The 22,398-nt window shown below is 40.1% G+C and overlaps 1 protein-coding gene across 2 annotated transcripts in view; it reads right to left on the bottom strand.

The window, feature by feature from the left end:
• Positions 1 to 19,235, bottom strand: part of SNAP25 (synaptosome associated protein 25) — a 77,642-nt gene extending 58,407 nt beyond the window's left edge. The window contains exon 1 of one of the 2 annotated variants that reach the window (XM_016138098.2): positions 19,076 to 19,235. The gene's annotated coding sequence lies outside the window, so the exon portion shown is untranslated. The remainder of the gene's footprint in view (positions 1 to 19,075) is intronic. The other variant, XM_016138099.2, reaches the window with a different exon arrangement.
• Between the last annotated feature and the right edge of the window lie 3,163 nt (positions 19,236 to 22,398).

Raw genomic sequence — 22,398 nt, 5'->3', positions numbered from 1 at the left:
TATCCAACTATCTGAAATACTCTCCCCCATCATCTCATGACTGATTCCTTTTTCTCATCAGGAGCTTACCTGTCATCTCAGAGGTCTTCCCTGACCCCTATCTGTCATTACCACCTCATCCTATTTTAATCTCCTACTTAGCCTCATCCCCATCTAATATTGTTCTTATCTGTTAGTTTATCTGATGTCTAGCTCTTCCAACTAAAAAGTTAACTCCACAAGAGGAGATCTTGCCTGACCTGTTCACTCCTGTTTTCTCAGTGCCTAGAGCAGCACTATGGATGTAATAGATGCTCAGTAAATATGTAGTGAATGACAGAAGGAAGGAAGGAGGGAGAATTGACATGTCTACAGGCTTCAACATTGCATGATGAGGATCCTGAGTATTGAACGCATCGATGCCCTCTGAGGCCCAGGAGGCACTGCTAGGCTTCCTGTAACTCTCAGAAAAAAGATGTCCTTCTTACTCCCTGATTGTTTCTCACCCCCACCAGCCTGCTCCCTTGAAGTGTGTTCCAATTCCTATCTTTCTGGCCAAGGTCTCTGTAGCTTTTCTTGGCTCAAGGCAGCCCAGGCTTGGCAGGGCTCAGTATGCTGAGGGCCCCACAGCCCACACTGGCCTACCATCTGTGGGTGAGCAGCCCCAGCCCTCTTATTTGGCTTCATGGAAGTTCAGTGAGGCTACAGGGCATCCCTATTACAAACAGCAGCTGCTTCACGGTCACATTTCTATAGCTCATGTCAGGGACCCCAAAGCCTGCAGTGATTGCTGGCTCCACAGAGCAACTGAAGCTTTTTGCCTCACTCTCCAGGATACTAATGGCAGGCAAGCACTAAAAGTCAAATGCTCTAGAGCCCCCTGCCTGCTCTTCCACAGCAATGTGGGCCTTGGCTCTTCTGGAGCGATGATTGTAGATTGAGGCAATCAGGCCAGAAAAATTCATGTGGGCTCCAACTCAGGCTAGTAGGTAGGCAGGTCTGCAAACATCAAAATTACCTAGTTCAGAAGGAGGCCTGGCTGCTGAAAAAAAATGGTCATTTGAGAGACCTCTGACTGTGTGATGTGGATCCAGGTGCCCTCTGGGGTCGGAGCAGGCAGATGGTGGAAGGAAGCAGAATTGGGCTTTCCCCAATGTGGGAGAAAGAATTCTAAGACAGCTCTCAAGGTTCCCACCCCTGGTACACAAACTCTGTATAATCTCTTCCTCTGAAACTTGGCTGGCACGTATGAAAGTAACAGGATGTCACTCGTGATTTGGTTATGTAATGTAGGTAAGGTGAAGGGGTTCTACATGTGTAATTAAGGTCCCCAGTCAGTTGATGTTGAGATAATCAAAAGGCTGATTACTTGGGGGTGGCCTTACCTAATCAGGTGAAAGTTCTTAAAAGAGGGACCTGGCCCTTATAAAAATAAGGGAGCCATGTAGCAAGGAACCCAAGATGGCCTCTGAATGACAGCCAGCCAGGAAACAGACTTCAGTCTTTCCATGCAAGGAACCAAACCTCAGGCTCCAGATGAGAATGCAGCGTGGGCTAACCCCTGGAGGGAAGCCTGTGAGACCCTGAGCAGAGCCCTGCTATGCTGTGCCCGGACTTATGACCCACGGAAAGTGTGAGATAATAAATATGTGTTGCTTTAAGCCACTAGGTTTGCGATAGTATTGTTATACAGCAATAGGTAGGGAATACACCTGGATTCCAGAAAGGCCCCTGTAAGTTCCCAGTGCTGCCTCTCAGAAATCAGAGGGCTTCTACCCACCTTGTTTCCCTCTGCTCCCCTACTTAGGGAAGGCTCGTGGTTGAGCGTGAAGGCTCTACTTAACAAGAGCTAATTTAATAGTCACAACAGTGTCCTTACTTATGAGTGAGGGGGTTGAGCTGGAGGCTTCCCAACACTTTCACCTCGACATTTCGTGATTCCAGGATGTAATCCCACACGTGGGGGGCACAGAGGTGGCACAGCATGCTGAGTAGATCAAAACACCTAGAACTGGGATCCGAGAAGAGTTTCAAAATGAGGTCTGAACGATTGAAAGCCCTCAGCTCTTCCTTCTCCATTAAAATACTTTTGATTTTGCCATTTTGTGGTCTTTTCTGTCAGCTTGGAGCCATGATATAAAACTTGCACTCACTGATCTTTACCAGGGCATATCCGTCAAAGACATCAGCCCCATTCTTTTAGTTTTTCCAGTTCCAAATTTGTTTTTCTGTTTTGTCCTGGGAGAGGTGGAGAGAACCAGCTGCTCACTGATACTGGTTTCGGAGCACCAGAAGGGGTGCTGGCATTGGTGCTCTTTCGATACTGTTTTTAAAATGATAGTATGATTCTCATGAAGTTAGGTATATTACCTCTAAAATGAAGCAGTGCAGCAACTGTTTTGCCCCCACTCGCTCCCTTTTATATATACTTTTTGCCACCTGGAAGCTAAAGTTCTGTGTTTACTGCTGCAGTATCCTCTCTGAGACTATGAGAGCTGCCACCTCCCTCCCACTCCCCTGCTGGCAGGCTGGAATTAATTATTCCTTCTCTTGGTCCTTACCCTGTGCCATTTTATTTTTAAAATATTAACGACAGTAAATTGGGACTTACATTTTGGTCTGATGCTTAAAAACCAACCATTTGGTTCTGTTTGCTTTGGGCCCATGCGTGAAATCAGCCCTAAAATCACAAGATACCACAAAGAGATGATTCTCTGATTCCTTCCATAGGATAATAGAGGCAGCAGGACCTGCCAAAGCATCTGGCAGATGCTGGTTGAAGGAGCACAGATCATGGGTGAGCGTGAGTCAGAGGATGTTTAAGGACCCAGAGATTCAAAGATATATGAGCTTGAAAGAAATGGTCACAGTGCCTAGGGGAATGGGGCCCATTGCCCTGAGAAGGCATTTGGAGCCCCACAGGGACAGAAATCAATGCCCTGGAGCCAACTTGAGAACAACAGATAAAGCAGTAAGATGGACACAGAAGATTAAGGAAAATGATTCTAGAAAAATGGTGGCTCCCAGGGCTGGCTATGGTTGGGGATTCTCTTAAATCAGCGGAATAGACTCCCTACCTAATTGGGGAGGCAATCACCGTGGACAGGACTTAGTCTTGACACTGGATCTGGATGAAAATCTCGGCTCTGTAATTTTCAGGCTGAGGGACTTGTGGTAATTTACTTAACTTTACTGCATCTTAGTTTTCTCAACTGTAAAATAAAACTAATAATAACTTGCAGGTTGTCATGGGAGTCAAATGAGATGATAAATGCAAAAACCTTAGCTTAGTGCCTGGCACATGGGTTTTGAATAAATGATACCCAGTGGGAGCCCAATGAATATGCACTGAACAAATGAAATGCTAACATATTAATGCGCCAAAGCTGAAGACAGCTTTTATGATACTCTGGGTATCTTGAGGTGACACTTTGAAAAACTGTAGCAGCCATTCTTGAAGCTCCACCTATATCTTCTTGGTACCCACCTTTGCATTAGATTCTGAAGGCCTCTTCTGCAAGCACCTACCACTCACTGCTTTAGGGATTTCTCCAGTTTTGGGAGTAGATTTGGACTTCCACAGGGCTGAGTACAAGTTTACACCTCTAGAAATAGACCTTAGCCACTGAAGGATAGGCGTTGGTGCATAATCACCTCAGACTCCTTGCCCTTAGGGTGGGGCGATTCAGGACTGAGGCCCGGCAGGTCGTGACCTGCTCACTATTGCCCCCTGTATTAGCTTCCTTCCTGTCCCATCTACCTTCCCTTCTCACCTGTAAGTGCTTTCTAGGATCACCTCTCAAATAAAATATGTGCACACATATCCTTTTCTCAGGCTCTGCTTCTGGGAGGACCCAATCTAAGACAGCATTCTGACTAAAGAATTTAAAAGCCTTTAATTTTGTTTTCTTTTGAGGGCTCAGTAACTTGAAACTGGATCTAAAAAAGTGGACCGTTTTGTCCTGGGTCTAATCTTCAGGGGTCTGCCATATGATATCCAGATAAAGTAAGCTGTGAAACTGTGCAGCCAGGACTCAGACTGCTCTTTGGAAGTGCTTGACTAGACAGCTGATGAGTCAGATGTCCCCTGCTAATCTATGGAATAACTAAGACGAAGGCTCTAGTGGGGCCTGCTGCGAGGCCCCGACACAGGTGCAAGGCTTTTTTTCCATGACGCAGCAGCACAGTTGAAAAGCCTTCAGGGTTTTTTCCACTGCCTCTTCCCATGGGTTCCCATTTCCAAAGTACTCATTGGGCAGAAGGCTGGCCGAGAATTGTTTCTGCTATTACGGGGAGCTCTTGCAATTACAGTAGAAAGCACGGTTTGCTTAAACAGATAGCACTTCTGGAAGGACAGAAAAATCTTCAAATATAGTTGTCCTCACCAAGACAAGTGAAATTTCATATAAAAAAATTATCACAAAACAATAAAAAGCTGATGGCTTTTTCCACTTTGAACCTAGAAAGTCTTGCTCCTCCTTAAGGTCAGAAAAAAAATTCCCTTTCACTCTCTCCTGAATTCACCAGACATCTGGGGCTGTGATTTAGCTTGGAGAGATGCAAGATGTTCCTCTTGATCCAAGAACATCTAAAATTTAAAGGCTTCAAGTTTGCCTGGGGGAGAAACTGGAAGACCTACAGCAACAGGGAAATAATAAGCCATGTCTAAATTCCCTAGTTTGTGGAATTCAATGTAGTTCCAGGATGGGCAAGAAGAGCCTGTGGTACATGGGAGCGATTTCTCTGACTTACGCTCCACCCAGACTGGTGAGGGCTGTGGTAGATATAGATATTTTGCAAAGGTGGCTATGTTATTCCTCTCTCAGTATTCATAATCTTGGGTGGGCCCTCTTGCACTAACTATGTGTTTGGCCATGTAACTTACTTTGGTCAATAGGACAATAGCAAAGGTAGCCTAAATAGACTTGAAAAGTGCTTACATATTGGGGCTTGCCCTCTCTTGCTATTTTACATGATGAGAGACATGTAGTCTAGTCACCACTGTTTCCTTAGCCAAGAATAAGCACCAACCACCATTCATGGACCAATAAGACCCTAGCCAACTGACTGAAGTTAACCCACAAAACCATGAGCAATAAGAAATTGAATGGTTGCTGATTCAAGCCACTACGTTTTAGGGTAATTTGTTATACAACAAAGAAAAACTACATTAGGGTCTCCTAGGTCTCACTCGTGCCTGACATGGAGATGACACAGAGATCCACTCTTCTCTCCACTCCACTGGCTTCTTCCTACTCCACTACTGGGAGGGCTAGAGGAGCACTCAAAGCCTGATGCATCACCAGTAGACATCTCAGATGTCTTCACAGCACTTTACAGTTGTTACAGATATCTCAAAATATCTTATGTTTTCACCACCACTTTGAAATTATTATTAGACTCACCATCAAATATTGTTATTTAATGCTTTAATTTAAAAAGATTATATATTACTATATTACAAATATAAAAAATATTTTGATAACTATACTTCACTATAATTGGTTTCCTATAAAATCCTTTGTATTTTACTTTATATGGTAAAAATATCCATAAGTTTAACTAGATTGCCAGTAGGGTCAATGGGAAAAACAAAAAGCTAATTCTATTCAAATGAAAAATTAAAACTTGGTTAATCTATTTTAAGGGGGGGGGTAGTTTAGAGAAACACTGTATTTAATAGTAAAGCTTAGCATACTCCAGCACCAGCATGGCCTGGAATTGAAGCAGCAGGGATGGATAGGTGACCCCCACGGAGCCTTACATGGTGAAGAGGATGAGGAAGGCGACCATCAAACAGAAGAGCCCCATGGCCTCAGATAGGGCAAAGCCCAAAATGGCATAGGAGAAGAGCTGCTGCTTGAGAGACGGGTTCCTGGCATAGCCAATGATCAAGCTGCATATTTGCCTAATCTTGTCTCTCCAAATATTGACATAACTCATGAAGACATCTGTAGGCAAAAATTGTGGCAAAATAATCCAGGAAACTTCTACCTATATCCTATTCGAGCAGATCACAGAACCACCAAGAATGCCATTACTTTGACACGTAGTGGAAACTAACTCAAATGCTTACAGGGGCTAAGAAGATGATAAAAATGTGTAGATTAGGACAGGTACATAAAGACATGTAGTGTTAGGCTCTGGAGAAAATTGAAAAAGAAATGCCCTGCTTAAAAAAAACATTTAAGACATTTGGAAATCCAGCACTGCCCAAATAAGTTTGTGAGCAGTAGTAAGCCTAGAACCCATTAGTTTTTCATCTATGGATTAGGACCAAAATCCGGTCAACATCTTCATCCATGAGCTCATTCTGCCATTTACTAAGGGGGTGACCTTTCTAGAGCTGTCATAAAGTTTAAAATTCGGATCATAGTGAGGGAAACAATTTGGGGAAAAAACAAGTGTCATTAAACAGATGTGAGGTGAATCAATACAATTGTTTGGTAAGTGACCTAATAAAATTTAGTCTCTGTATACAAGACATTTTTTTCTTTAAGTCACAAACTTATTGCATCCAAAAGAGGCATCTCAATAATGATCAAGGGACCCTTGCTTGCTTCACCCAGGGCAAGCTCTGATCCATTTGGTCAGAGTTGTTAGTAGAGCTGGGAAGGGGGAGGGGTGGGGAAGAGCCACTCATGTGAATCTAAAATCCTAATATGGAAAAATAATTTCTAAGTTAATAATACACAAAAGTTTTATTCAAGAAACCAAAGTTAAAAACAAGCTCAAATAAATAAAATGGACAAAAAAGTCAGACTCCTGGAATGCTAGAGAAAGAAGGGACTAGTGGAATGAGTGCATGACCTTTGCTTGTCTAGAAACAAGATAGCACAACAGCATCTTTGGGCCCACTTCTTCTTCTAGGATCTGTGTGCCTTCCTGCACCCAGTCATTCAATCAGATGCCAACCTCTCATGTTTACTTTTTTATTGGACCAGAGATGGCTCGGCTTTATATTGGGTCTCTTTGGCGATCAATGGAAAGATAGGCTTGAATCAATGAATGCAGAGGGAAAAAGTTCTCCCTCTCTTTCCCTTTCTGTCTTTCCCTTTATTGTACCCAAAAAAGTGTGGCAAATTCAATATTGTGGTTGGCTAGGGCAAAGGCTTACACTCATATTTTCTTCCACTGGGTCACATATGTCTCTATGAAGCCCACATGGGACATAGCCTATGTAGCTATAGAAGGAACTAGAAGTATGACTTGTGGGACCTAGTCAACTATCCTGTGCCAAGATCCTTGGTTTGGCTCTCATTTTTGAGTTTGTCAGCCTAACATAGGCCACAAGTGCCTAGCTCATCAGAATATCCACGCATATAACATAGTCATGGTCACCATGCTTTCATCAGACCCAATTTAAGATCAATGTGAACACCTGACAGGGCACTAAGATCTCTAGGACATTGGTTCTCAAACTTAAGCATGCATCAGAATAACCTGAAAGTGCTGTAAACACAGAACACACTGGCCCTATCCCTAGAGTTTAAAATTTAGTAAGTGTGGGTGGGCCTGAGAATTGCATTTCTAAAGAGCTCTTGGTGCTGATGCTGTTGGTTCAAACAGCATAGTTTGAGAATCAATGCCAATTCAAACTCAGTTTCTCTCTATTAGCAGAGTGGAAGCAAGAGAAACCATTTTCTTCCTCTCAAAGACTCATCAATTTCTACCTTGTTTCTTAAGATGGACACTTCTACTCTTTGGGAAGACCAGGATTAGGAAGATAACTTCTACCATACCCTCCCTACCTTCATTTATTTACTCTTCCCATCCCAACCTTAGCACTCTGTGAGAAGAAAACTAGGCAGTGAGCAAGCCTAGCTCAGCACCTCATTTGGGTTTTTCTCTGCGATCTGCCTGCCAAAAGCAAGCTAGCATTTACTACTTCTCCGATCTACAAACTTCCTGAGACAGGCTCTGTACTTTAGGAAGCCTAGTGGAGGAGAGAATTAGGACCTAAGGTATTCTACTCATCTTGTTGACTACAAGTATCTTCATAGCCCTTTCTCCTTTGGTAGGTTTCAATGTCTAGACTTGGAGGAAAACTAAATGTAACACTAGTCTGATTCTGGCTGCTGGTCCTAGCCATTTTTTCCCCTATTAGGCTTTAACAAAAAAGCCTAAAATTTTTTATTACTAAGTCCTCTCTATGCATTAGTTGATTAATAGATGAGAGAGTGCAATTAGCACCTTAGACGCCTTGGTGAGACCTTGACCAAACAGTATCCTCTGAGTCAACGGTGGAAAATAACACCTACCACTCAAAAGGTTGATGTAGAAATTAAATACAATACTAGCCACAATAAACAGTAATATAATAACTAGCACATAGTAGACACTCAAAGATAGTGTGGGTTTCAAAAACTTTTCCCAGAAAGCTCTCTTGTCCCGTAGGCCTGTAATTTGCAGGAACTTTCCCAAAAGCAGAATTTGAAGTCATTGTTGCAAATATGGTTGCTTTCCAACTTCGAAGGGGAATCATTCTGTGGATGCAGCTTATGAGTATACATTTTATAGTTCACATAACTTTCGGATTTTATATTTATTGGCTTATGAATAAAGCTAAAGATTTACAATGAGGTGATGCATGTAGGAATCTTGTACCCAAGGCTGACTGCGGGAAAGTCTATGTTTGCACATCTCTGCTTTCATATTGTGTGCACATACAAAAACATACATGCACATATACAATATTTAATAAGGAACACAACCCTCCCCAACAACAACGACAACAAAAAACCTTAACACAAAGCTGAATACAAAATGAAGCCAACAGATGTAGCTCTAATAATGCTTCACTGAATAGCTTATAGCAAATTTCTTTTTCTTAAGCTAAAGAATAGCAGGAAATTTTGCAGATCATCTTCTTTAACTCCTGAAGGGCCTTAAAACCCAAGGCATTAAGTGAGAAAGACCAGTGTTTAGTTAAATCATAACCAAGCCTCTTTGGTCTCCAAGAATCATAAGGCCATTCCCAGAGATAATATTCAAAGCCATTTAAAAAATCTCCCCTCAAATAGAAAAATCAAAGGCTATTGACACATTTTCCCATTTTATTGTGCATGCTGCTCAAACTAAAAAAAAAAAAAAATTTGATACCAAGACCTGTTGTTTCTTTAAGCAAACTCAACAATATAAAGATAAAATGAAGCATATGGCCCTCACATAACCTATAATAAAGAATATTGGAAAACTGGCGTGGCAAGTGACAGATAATGAAATATAGTCCCTTCCTCTGTCCAAGAATGGAGGAGGTAACAGTACTTCACTAGCATTAGCTCCTTTAGGTCTCGTGACAACCATGTGACAAATGAATGGCAGCTACTGTTTTCTTTTTACGAATGTGAAAACTGAGGCTCAGTTCAGGTAGTTAAGTTTCCAGAGTCATACAATTGAAGTGGCAGAGATGGGCTAAGTATGCAGCCATCTTACTTTGAATCTAGGGCTCAATGATCTTATCTGAATATTTAGATTCTCCTGGTCACATATATAACCATATCTGACCTGACTTTGGACTGACAAAGGACTGAGTTCTTTGGATTTTGCTACCTCATGTTCTATATGTCAGGAGCATGATTTCTAGTCAATGGATTATGTGCAACCCACTGAAAAACTCATGGAGTGATGGGGAAAAATATAAAATTTGCAGTCAGAAAGACAAGAATTCCAAACTCTTTTAAGATTGCCATAGAAATTAAATGAAATAATGTATGCCAAGTGTCTAGTGGGGCATGCCACAGGTATTCAATAAGTTAGTAACTTTTTTTCTTTTGGTCATTAAGTAATATCTTCATTCTAAGCTGAGAAAGTAGAGTGCAGAGTAATTGACCAGTGGTTTTAGACTTATTTCAAGAGAAGTACTAGGCAAAAAAGAAAGGAAAAATTTAACATTTAGTTGATGATGGCTTATCTTGAAGATAAATGGGTCTATAAAGAAATGGTTACACACATTTAAAAAAAATAAATTAAATAGGACTAACTTACCACATCATAGCTAGGTTTATTTTTCTCTCCTAGGCAAGAGAGCATTAGATGTTTGAAAAAAAGTTGGAGATTAGTGTGTTTGGAGGACACTTTCTAAGAATCCAAGTCAATATGGAGAGCTTGTATAGACTGTACCACCAATTCTAACAAAGCAGTAGAAAATATGTGACTCTGAAGGCAAGAGTTGGCCTAAGCTACCCAACCTGTGGACACCGGCACCAAAAATATCTTTTCCAACTTGGGGAAAAGTAAAGAATTTTAACCGTGTATTTTATATATACTAAACAGCTTGGTTTTATATGTGAAATTTACTTAATCATTCAAAGGCAATGGTTTTTCATCTCTGATTATAAACTTGTGTTTAACAATGCTTTTTTGGAGAATCTTCTAATTCTTCATTAGTATTTTAACCCCTAACCCATAGGTGATATAGCAGCAAGTCAGAAAAATAAAATGTATGCCAGAGTTTGGCAGATAGTTGGGGTATAATTTTATTCCAACCTTTAGGGTGAATCTTTATTCCTGAATTGTTCCGATCATAACATTTGATCAATAAAGGAGTAATTATTTACAGTGGTATAATTCTTTTCCCTGAAAAGGGGTGGCTGACGTCCACATGCACTCATACATTTCCTATGTACCTAGTGTGTTATCGATACCTGTTATAGAGACTGAGGATTCGAAGTTACTAAAGATATTGCTCTTGTTCTCAAAGACTTTAGTGGTCTATTAAGAAAGAGAAATGCGTAAGTATATAATTACAAAGCAGTGTGATAAACCTTACATGGGAGATGAGAACATTGCTCATTATTAAGAAGAGGTAAACTTCTAAAGTTAGGAGTTGGAGGACTAACACCTGGGGGACTGGTCCTAAATCTTTGAGCCTTGTTTAATGGGAGTTTTCAGAGCAGGAGAGTGGATTGGCTCAAGAGGTAATGTCATGCAAAAGAAGCTTTTGTTTCTTTCTCTGTCACCCAAATCTTGCACTACTATGGTGAATGAGTTGGGACTAAGTTTTCCAGCCTAGAAGGTACCGTGTTTCTTGAAGTTGAACTGTTTTCCCTATGTGTAGTGAGAAATGGTCTATATAGGCAGAGGTCCCAATAGAGTGGGATACTGGAATATAGACATGTATTTAAGGGAAATTTTAGTGAAGTCCTAGTTAATTGCCATGTGAATAGAGACAAATTTACACAAGGGCATAACAGATTATTTACTAAGTTCCTTGATAGCTGTTTCTTAATATATATTCTGTTTATGATGTAGCAATCTATTTGTGGATACTGACCACTCAGTAGAAAACTTCAATCAATTGCATATTTTGGAAAGAGAACCATTTTTTTTCTAAGTTGAGCTAATGTCATATTCTAAAGGAGATCTCATGTGATATATGTCTTCTGAAATAATAATACCTTAAAAGAGGCTGCCCAAGAAAATTTACTGAGAGCAGAAACACACCTATTTTACTTACTGCTCTCTCCTTAGTAACCAGTATAGTGTTTTCCTATATATGACAGAGGCTCAATAAGTATTTGTTGAATGAATCAATTAATGAAGAGTGCCATAGTAACAGATGATTTGTGTTCAAAGGATAAAGGACAGTCATCTTGGAATTAGAAAAAGTGGACACATTCAATAATTCCTCAGGCTTAACTCAGGAACACTATCTTGATTTCTAGTGCTATAGTGAAGTTATAATAAACTTTATCATTAAAAGAAAAAATTCACTCCCCAGGACTAATGCATATTGGAAGCATTTGCCAGTATTCTTTCTAGCAGGGCTTGTTGTATTTATTTCTCTCTTTTCTGTTTATTAATGGAGGAGTCACAGTGTGATTTACCTATAGCTAACTGTCAGATCAACCTTGGACTAACTGCAGGGAAATTTAAGCAATATATTGTTCTGCAATTTGTCATCATTATTCTTTGAAATTGTACAAAAAGTGTATATGAATAAAGGAGATCAGCAATTTTGTCTGAGATTCTCCACGGAAGAAGAATTCTGTCCAACTTGAAGGACTGTTAGAGCTAAAGAGAGATTTCTCTAAAATAGGAATAAGGCAGGAGAGCAGGGTAACTGGCCTCAGGGGGCACCTAAGAAGCTTCATTTGCTTACATGCTGTTACCAGTAAAGGACAAAAAGCACCAATTCAAGCCTGCAGGCATAAAAAGTCATCTCCCAAGTTTAAAATCTGTGACTAGTATGGATACAGGAAGTGATGGGGAAGCTAGGACCAGAGGTTGTATTATAGAACCTACCATATGAGCAAGAAAATAACCTTATTCTTCAAGTATAAATTGGAGCAGCTTGGAAGACAAGATGAGGTGAGTCAGCAGAAAATGCAAACGGTCTCAATTTAAGACATGAAAATTAGGCATTTTGGGGTAATGGGAACCAAATCAGATCAATAATAACAAAACCCAAATGCAGAAGACAAGGTAAGTGAATTGTTTTAGTTTTCCCTTCACATGGATCCGAATTTGACTTCCTTTTTTAGCTAAAAGGATCAAATATGTTTTTTCTGGACCAAAGAAAGCAATCCATGTCTCATGCAGCTGTCATTCAGCATTAATCTGGTAAAGGCATTGTAATTCACTTTGAGTTTCACTAGAATGGTTGTTAAGCATTTAAAAGGAAATATTAAAGGAAAATCCTTTAAACAGGATTTCACCCCAACTCTTTTTGGAGTTACAGATATGTTCTTATCTTCAGTTAATCACTACTAACTCTAACCTCTGGGAATCAACAAAAGAAAGACAGGTAGAATCTCTTCTTGTCATATCATACTTTATTTTGGGAAAGATGCTGAAATCTGCAGTAGGAACAGGGTTGAAGCAACAAGAACATGGCTTTTCTGAAACATGTGAATTTAATTTACGTGACTATTAATTTAATTAATATCATACTGCCAGTTGCTAGCCTCTGAACTTTAAATCTTCCTCCTCTTTTTAAGCTCTTTAAACTTCCTCCTCTCCTTAAAGCTGTTTTGAAATGTTATTTTTACCACACGCCACCCCTATCGTCCAGGTTTGATTAGTTTTTGAGCTGGCTACTAATATCATATGATTCGGGTCATATGGAAATGTTACTTTTTAAGTACTTAAGAGTTCACAGATTCTATGAAAACTTCTGTTCTCCTTTTTCTAAGGTGGCAGATGAAGAAAAAGGAGTGAGGAAATAGCAGTTAATAAATTGCTTTAAGTCAGACAGAGTAGATGATCTAAAGGGGATATAGAAAGAAATAAAAAATAGTTAATTAGGTTGAAAAAGAATGATAAAAAGTTTAGGCTGGATGCAGAAAATAGTCTATGCCAGACAGCAATAAATCTCATTGAGAAGGATGGGAGATCCCCAAAGCAGTGATGACTCAGATCAGGGCTTTGAAGAAAGAGCCAGGATTTCTTACGTCTGACCGGAAAGAAGACTTCAGGAAGATGATGTCAAGGCAATTAGGGAGAAAGAGAGAGAAAGAGGGAAGCTGTGGATTTAATTAATGTTACGATGGGGGCAAGAGTCCAGTCAGTTACTAAAGCAGTATTAAGGCAGTGCCAACTGAGAACATTGGGTCAATGAACCCAGACCTATTACCCAGGGTTTTCAGCACTGATTTAACTGACTCCTGAATGGTAGAAATATTGGAAAACATTAGTCCAGTTCTACCATTCTGCAGATGAAGAAACTGAGTTCAATGGTGGTCGAATGACTTATTTAAAGATGGCATGCTTCCAAAACAGGAAATTACAAGCAGTTGCTTCAGGACTAGAACCAGATTTTCTGACTTCTGATTAACATTCTTGCCATCACACCCTGCTGCCAACTGAAGGGGAGAAGATATTGCAAAAAAAGAATGTGCCTCATTTGACCAATATGAAAAATGTGGATGATGCAAGAGGTAACATAATATATAGTTAAGAGCTTAGTCTCTGGAGTAAGAGTGATTGCATTTAAATCCTGGCTCTGCTCTATGATGTTAAGTATGTTTCTTAGCCTCTCTCTGCCTCAGCTTCCCCATCTGTAAAATGGAAATAATAATAGTACCCTGGCTACAAGGTTGTTATAAGGCTTCAGTGAACTAGTACAGGTAAAGCTTTTAGAATTAGTGACTCATTCTTCTCTCCCAACAAGCCTATTCTGATTAATCACTGCTTTAGGTATCTGTCCTTTGAAATCAGATTTATGGTTTACTAAATGTTATCTAATATTATATGTAAACTCATATGACTATGGTTTGCATCATTCATTTAGAAATCAGAAACTGCTTGGACTTTTATACTGGGTAAAGTGCTCTGAGATCCTTATTAAGAAAACTTTGTGGAAATGAGTAGAAATGAGTAACTATAATCATTACAGCAATAATAGCAATTCTAAAGAGTTTGTAGTGCATCCAAGGTTCTCTGGAAATTTCTCCGAAGTCTCTTTCCTCTTGTAAGAATAATTTTTAAAAAATTCTTTCTCCACTCATCATGTCCTGCTTCCTCAATGCTATGTCGCATCTTCTCCCTCCTTCTTAACTGATACTTGGAAAGCTCTCTGCACTCAGTTTAATACTCACCAATCTGACCTCTTCCTACTGCATCAAACCTCACTACCTCCAAATTTCCCCCAGGGAGGCAGCTTGAAAATCAAAACATTATCCTAAGGATGTCTCTTCTGCCAGTGTTTTGGTGAAGAACAGATGAGGATAGTCCCTTGATACTTCAGAGCCAGAATTGAAATAGCAACAAGATTTATGGCTGCAATTTCTATTTCTTCCTCCACATGAAGCCATTGACTATTTCGGTTAAGCAGTTCCATCAGCATTTGGAATTTTGAAGGGAAATGGGTGTAGTTCAGACCTCAAGCTAGCTCTTAAGTGAGGATAATCAGAAAGGATGGTAGAAAAAGGAATAGGATATAATGCCCGCCTCACCTCAGTTGTCCAAAATTTTCCATAGCATCTTTATTTTTTTCAGTTTTAGCCTCTTGGGGCTGGTTCTATGTGTCATATGTTGCTTGAAACATGCACAGAAAAACTGGTATCTTTTTTTATCCTTCCAGTCAGTGTATCTGACAATGCAAGATACTCAGAGGGTGTAAGAGAGTGTCATGCATGTTTATTATTCAAGTTTACCTTCTGGGGACCTCTCATCACCAGATTCCTGACCGCTTTTCAATCTCTCTGGCAGGTGCTCATCTTGAATAATATTTTTTAGTCAGTAATGGAAAATTGACACTTACCATTAGCTTCTGGGTGAGATTAGTTCACTCTCCAGGATATAGATAGACTCATCTGTATCCTGAAGAGTGACCATGAAAGATGCCTAAATGAGGGCTGAGTCTTTTTTCTAAATTAATCATCCCTTATGATACCAATTGTTTCTTTCTATTTCTGGAAGAATGCAAATTTAACACATTCTGTCAATAGCAATTCCCAGATATTAAAAAGTTAATTACTTTGTTATATCAGCTTCTGTTCAGAAATCAATTTTAGAGGATAAAGTACTAAATCCTCAGTTAAGCATTGAGGGCCTTCCACAGAAGGCTCTAACTCTCCATTCTAGCATATCTCCCTACACACACTTCACATTCCACCCAAATGGACGAACATTTTTAGGGTTTGCTGACTATAATTTAGGGTTGCCTAACTTGTAGTTCTGCCTATGATGTAACTTTGAAGACCTCCTTCTCCTCTTTCTAATCTCTAAAAGTCTGCTCAAGTCCTTCCTTTTCTCTCAGGTCATACTAGTCTAACTGTCATACTACATAACTGTCTTCCTCAGAATTTACATCTTTTAGTTTCAGTCACATTCACTTGGCAAGTAATTATACACTCCCTCATGATTTTTCTTCTACTGTTTTATTGCATTTTCTTTCTGGTATTATTTATTAAATTTTGTTATTTCTTGTTTTCATTAAGATTACCAGCATTAAACTTATTGAGGTCAAAGATGGTATAAGCAGGAGACTTTATAACCTCCATGGGGTTTATTTATGTATGCGGTGCTCACTGATTGATCAATATTTTCCTATCAGGTTGGTCCCTGCTGACAAGGGATGACACTGCAGAAACGTATCTACTTCTGAGGCTGAAAACACCAATTTTCTTATCTTTATAGCATTATAAAGCAGTTCCATAATGTGAGAAAAATAGTTTATTCATAGTGCATCATCTAAAAAACAGATTTATCTATTTTATCCTTTATATCTTCTCTCTCTAATTTTTTCTCAAATTTTCTCTCATTTCTACTAATCATCAAAATCTAAATGCTCTACTTAAAGGCCAGCTGCCTTGGGAAGAAGAAGTATTATTGGCAGGAACATCAATCTCTGATTGATAACCATTACTCTGGGTTAACACTTAAAGCTTAAGAATATTTTTAGACAAGCTAATTAAGGGGCAGTTTGTACTGTTTGTACAAATGTGGTTGTGCATGTTTAACAAAGTAAAAATAAAACTGAATTCTCAGGAGTTTTTACCATGGAGAGGTTAATAAGATTATAAATTGTTTTGTATTCTGAGTGCCAAGGCAGTAATACAGAAAATGCCAGTGAGCAAATAAGCAGGTCTGTGTGAATGTTTCCTGATACATCCCTAGGTCCATCTGCTCCTGCCTCCTCTCACCCCATTGCCCTGAATTTTTAAAATTTAAAATTTAAAATAGGTAATCTCTTGATTTTTTCCTGAAACTTATCAATAATGTAAATGTTAGATTCATATTTTAATTATGTTTTTCTTTAATTTCTCAGTAAGCTATTCTAGAATTAACTCCATAATTATGCACATCACCACTTCCTCCCAGATCTGTGCCCTTTGCCAGTTTCACTGCAGTCTTCTACCTCTGCACCCACCACCCCACCCCCAATCTTCCACTAGCACACAAACCCAGCAGTAATTACTAATGTCCAAGCACGTAATTCCGGCAGTGCTAGGCTTTTTTATTTGACGCAACTACGCAGAGAGCTGTCTGGACATGCAGCATAAAGTCAAAGCCTTTTTGAAGACTCATACCCATCTTTTCTCTCTTCTTCTCATCATTAAACACAGTTGTTTATTTCATCTGCAGATTGCAGTTATAAAAATTTTCCATGCAATTACATACTCTTAGATAATAATTTTGCATCTATATACAATAACAAACTAGTATATATTTATATGGAAACACATGGTTTTCCATAAAAATGAAAAACACTAGGAAATAAATAGCTGAGAATGAAAATACTTCTCTATATAGACAGGGTATTTTAGCACCTCTAGTGTATCAATGATTGGAGTTATGATTAACTAAACACAGTCCAAGATCTTATTTTGAGGCTTTTCAGGGGATCACGATAGCATTTTCTAATGCGTTGTATATATTCTTACTTATGACACTGTTTCTTTTATTTAACAATTACTCAAATAGTAGAATTTTGCTCCTGGCATTTTTATGCAAATTTTATCTACATCAAACAGCTATAAATATCCCTGTGATAATTTGTTCACTTAGAGGCTCTATTTCTCACGGCAGAAAATGGTTAAATTACTCATCACCACCTCAGCAAAATCCCGCAGTGCCATAATAGAAATTGCAGTAGATCTTTAGGTCAGAGTCCAGTTCCAGTCTACCTCCACAGTCCTTTTACTAGTATAACCCTAAAGGACACAGTTGGGTTCTGAGAAAAATCAGTCTTAATGTTGTCAAAATCAGAAATGATCATCTGACATAACCAATGTCCATAAGAAATACTTCCACTTACTCTGAAACCATGGCCAAAGAGGGTAAATCTATACCCTATAGGATCTGTAATATTTCTCAGAGTATTTTTTTGTGGGTCTGTGCTTAGGATCATGCCTAATTATAAGGATGGGAGAGAAGGAAGAAGACAAATTTATTCTTAAAGTTGATCTAACTTCCTCCATATTTTTATCAAATAGAAATATATATGGAGATATATCTATAAACAGATCACATTGGCATCTTCATGTATACTTCATTCGTGCCTACCTAAGATCTGTAGACAGATGTACTCTGCGTTAAAAACAAAAGCAAACGAAAGCTTTGATATCCTACTGGAGGATAAATGCAGACTTTTTTTTCTCAAAACCTGTTTATTTCCTATCAAAAAGGTAAGAAGATAATACAGAAAATTTCCACAGGTAGACTTTTATTTTTTTGAAGCTATGCAGGAGCTGAGAGGATGGGAGCAGGTAATTGCTTGCAAAGGAGTCTCTGTGGGCAGAATTTATTTTTCTTTTTTCTTTTTAACCTACCACATCTGCTCTGTTAGGGGTCTCTGTGAGACCAAGGTCTCAGGCAATTTGGCCTCCAGCCCTAGAAAACATCTAGCCCTGGAACATATCTAGCCCTGGCCAGGCATCGCTGCCGCAGATGCAACGCAGCGGCCGGACTGCTGTCCGCGGTGCTGAAAGGTCGAAGGTGCCGCCGCGGCGCCTCAGTATCGCTGTCCAGGGTACTGAGTGCGGTCCGCCGCAGTCCCCAAGCCAAGCCCACCCCCGCTCTCTACGGGGCCCTCCCAGCCAGCATGACCCGTCTGCCTCCCTCCAGCCTGCCGCTGATGTGAAGCAGGCGGCATAAATCAAGTCTGTGGGGCATGGAGGCTGCTGTAGCTTCTGCAGCTCAGCTTGCTCAAGGCGAGAACTCCCCCTTCTCCTTTCGTCTCCCCAGCACCCAAACCCTGCCTTCTCCCCAATTCTTCCCTGGGTAATAGCGCCCTAACGTCGACAGTCGTAATAATAGGGTTAGAACAACAGGATTTGTTTATTTTGGTCTACAGGAGGGGAAAAAAGCAGCCTAAACATCTCTGAAAACTGCATCGCAAAATGGAAGAGAGAGAGGATCCCACTACTGTTTCAAAAGAGTAAGTTATTATTCAGTACGTAACCTTCGCTTCCTCCGAACCTCACCATCTGCAACGTCCCCATTCATCCCTTACCCAAGCAGCTCACCTCGAAAATACTTTATAAAGCTCCAGGCGGGAGTCTAGCCAGACGCGCGCTTATGGAATACCGCACCCTAGGTGCACAAATACTTGTATTTGCCAAAGCTCACTTGGTTTGTTAGCTGTAGTCTTCTCTGGGTATACAGTCATCCAGAGCCAGAAACAAGACCTGGGGAGTGGACTCCTTACCTTAGCTTCTCCAGAGGGTGGTGTTCGCCCGGCCCCTGCAGGTTGCAAGTGTGGAGGAGCAGCGGAGCAGAGAGGGAAGGAAAGACAGAGTCTGACCTCCCCGAGGTTTCGTCTTCAATGCAACGTGAGCTCTGCCCTCATCAAAGATGGCCGTCCCTTTTGACGTCAGCAGCTTTTAATAGCCTTCTCCTGGAGGGGCGGAGGGAGGTGTGTTGTGGAGAGGGCGGAGGGAGGACAGGCTGGGGGTGGGAGGGGAGAAGCCATGAAGTGCGGAGATCTTGACTCAGCTCCCTGAGCGCTCTACTGCAAACCTTTGATTTTAGTCTTTTATAATCACTGCAACGGGACGATTCTTATAACTCCATTTTAACACCCGGTCTCAGGAAAACACATTTATCCTACTACTGGTTTTGATATCCTTTATTTGCACATGTGTATATATGTATATCTATGCATGTGTGTATGTATAATATACGTATGTATATATGATATATATATACAATTATATATTCAAAAAATCTTTCTCCTGCTGAGTTGTCTTTGGTTGAGTCATAGAAAGGGAGGGGAAAACAGAGGAGTAGTAGGAGGCGGGGGCGAGTTGGGGGAAATTCCAGCTGCAATTTCTTTTTTCTAAGAAGAGGGTCCGAAGGGGCATCCCTATTCACCCTCATCAGCTCCATATATGGACAGGCTACGTGTGTTGCTATATTTATGAGTGATTATTTCTTCATTTTATCAAAGCAGCATCGAGGTCTTGCAGTTCTCACTAAAGTGGTCAGTTGGGAAGAGAGACACGCACATGATATTTTAAAGTACGTCAGAGCAATTATCGCTGAGAGATATCCAGTCAGCTGGAGGTGGGGGAGGCAGAGGGAAAGGCAGTTAACCTAAATAGAGTGGGTTTTCTGGAGCTCAAGGCTTAAGAGTTGAGGGTTGTTTACAGAGGACAAAATAGATAAGCCGTTTTCTGTTGAATTTGCCCTCAGAGCCTGGGGTTTTATGTTGGATTTCTTTGGAATAGTCCACAGAGGCGCGTTCACACTTATGGAACCGCCTAGACTTCCTGAGGGAATGAGGACGGCTGCGAGTTTAACAATCACTGGGACGCTACAAAATTCTGGTGGTCCATTTAGTGCGCAAATCCTGGGTACTAGTCGAGGCTGGCTTTGGGGCCCTTGATGCTCAAAACAGGGCGTGAGCGAGAAGGGCTACTTTGCCGGTCATGTGACAGGTTAAAAATAAGAATCATAAAGCAGTAATCCTAACTGTCCTTTGTTGTGCATTAGGCGCCCAGGGAAGGTGGGGGAGGATATGCAAATGGTTCCTCGGTGGCAGCCTCTCGGATGAGTCACAGGTGTTTGGAAGGCAGTCTCGGGGCTCTCCGAGGGGAGGGCGAGCTGGGAAGCGCGTGGGAGGTGGGGGACCTCTGCAGAGGAACTGTTTGTACTTTTCCGGGAAGGATGTGATTAGAAGTCGTGCCTCGCAATGTTGAAACTTGATGGCCTCTTTTAGGCGATGGAAAATCCTTGTCTCCAGTCGGAGAAAACGACACACCCTCCTCACCCCCTCCCCAACAAGTTTCGGTTTTTAATTGCACACAATAGGTGGAGGGGGAGAGGGAGAGAGGGAGGAAGGAAGGGAAAGAGGAAAGGAGGATGGCGGGTGGGGAAGAGAGAGCGAGAGAGAGGGAGGGAGGAGGAGCGAGAGAGAGAGGGCGAAAGAGAGGATAACGAATCTCAGGAAAGGAGAAAAGCAGAGTTGTAAAGGGGATGTTTAGAAAGAGCTGAGATGTAAAAATTTAATAAGGGATGCCTTTAATTAAAATAAGTAAAATTCATTGTTTCATAAAGATTCCTTGAACCAGAGGGTATTTTGAAATATTAATGTTTTCAATAATAATTAACAAATAATGTTTGAATTTTTATTAAAGCTAGATTCCTAAAACAAGACATGTTGCTAGAATTTGTTTGATTAAATATTTATTAAACATTTAATATTTTTATACAATAAAGAAGAAAATCTGCATGGTCTTTAGACAATTGCTAATAAAACTCCCAGTTACGGCTCTTACTTTCATTATAAAGCACACTGGAATGTGGCTGGAAGAAGTGATGACAAATGTAACCACTACAAAATTTTTTCTAGCAAGAATTTTTTCTAAAATGTGGCACTTTTTAGCATGTGGATGTTTAGGGGGAATAAGCTAGCAGTGGAGAGAAATAAAACATGTTATGGTCTGCAGAATGAAAGTCATTCAGCAGAAAGTTTTGTGAAGTAATGGAGGAGATGGAGGATTTTCCAGAATTAAAAAGTAAAAGATGTAGCTACGTCAGTGATGTGTTCTCATCCTGCAGGGCAAAAGTTATGTGGCAATCATAGGGGAAAACTGAATTGATATTCTGAATTTTCAACTGATAATGCCCCACACTGACATCTTTAAATATTACAGATAAGAGGAGAGAGACTGAAACTAACCCAGAATCTACAGGATTATCTCATAGTGGCAGAAGCATTTTCCATTCTCTTGTGTTTGTGTTAAAAATGATGCTGTTTGATAGGTTCTGCATCTTGTCCTGGGAAAAAAAGATAGCAGAGTCTAATTTGAGAAACATAAACATTGAATAAATATAAGTCTATTAAGAATGACCAGATAGTCCTAAATGTATTTTTAATATGATAATAAGATTTTTTCCCCTAGGGCTTTTTCCTTGCTTGATTCAAAAAATCCATAGTCATTCTGGTAGATTCATGTTATTCAGGGTCTATAAAGGCCTAAATAGCACAGAGAAAGAAGGTGATGAAAAATTTACTCTGAAATGATTCAGTTACTTTCCTGTGAGTCATTTCAACAAAAAACCAACATGCAGAATAACTAATGCTTAGAAACTCATTCGATGAGTAATGAGAAAATTACCTGCTCTGCTGGATGGATATTTACACTATGCTAATTCAGTCTCTGAAAGCTTTTTCTGGTACACCATGCCCCAAAGTATTATAATTTGCAATAGCTCCAAATCCAACTTATTTAGTTTGTATCTCCCAGGTAAGGTACAGGATTCATGATTCAATCAATAATTACTACTTCATAAAGAAGAATAATAAAAGCTTTTATAAAATATCATATGATCTTTTCACAGTCAATTTGCAAGTAGTTTAGAAAAAGCTCAGCTCGGAACCCTCCTCTCCAAGGTCCTCATTTGGGACATGCCTGGCACTCTGTGACAGCATTTAAAAACACTGTGAGGGCATAGGGCTTGGGCACAAAAATGTAAAATCTGACAGATCAACTGTTTGATTCCTTGGCTTGCTTTCGACATGGCTTG

This window comes from Rousettus aegyptiacus, unplaced genomic scaffold (genome assembly GCF_014176215.1).
Source record: "Rousettus aegyptiacus isolate mRouAeg1 unplaced genomic scaffold, mRouAeg1.p scaffold_m13_p_12, whole genome shotgun sequence".
NCBI lineage: Eukaryota > Metazoa > Chordata > Mammalia > Chiroptera > Pteropodidae > Rousettus > Rousettus aegyptiacus.
The sequence above is the reverse complement of the archived record's forward strand: the minus strand, read 5'-3'. Positions and strand labels throughout refer to the sequence as shown.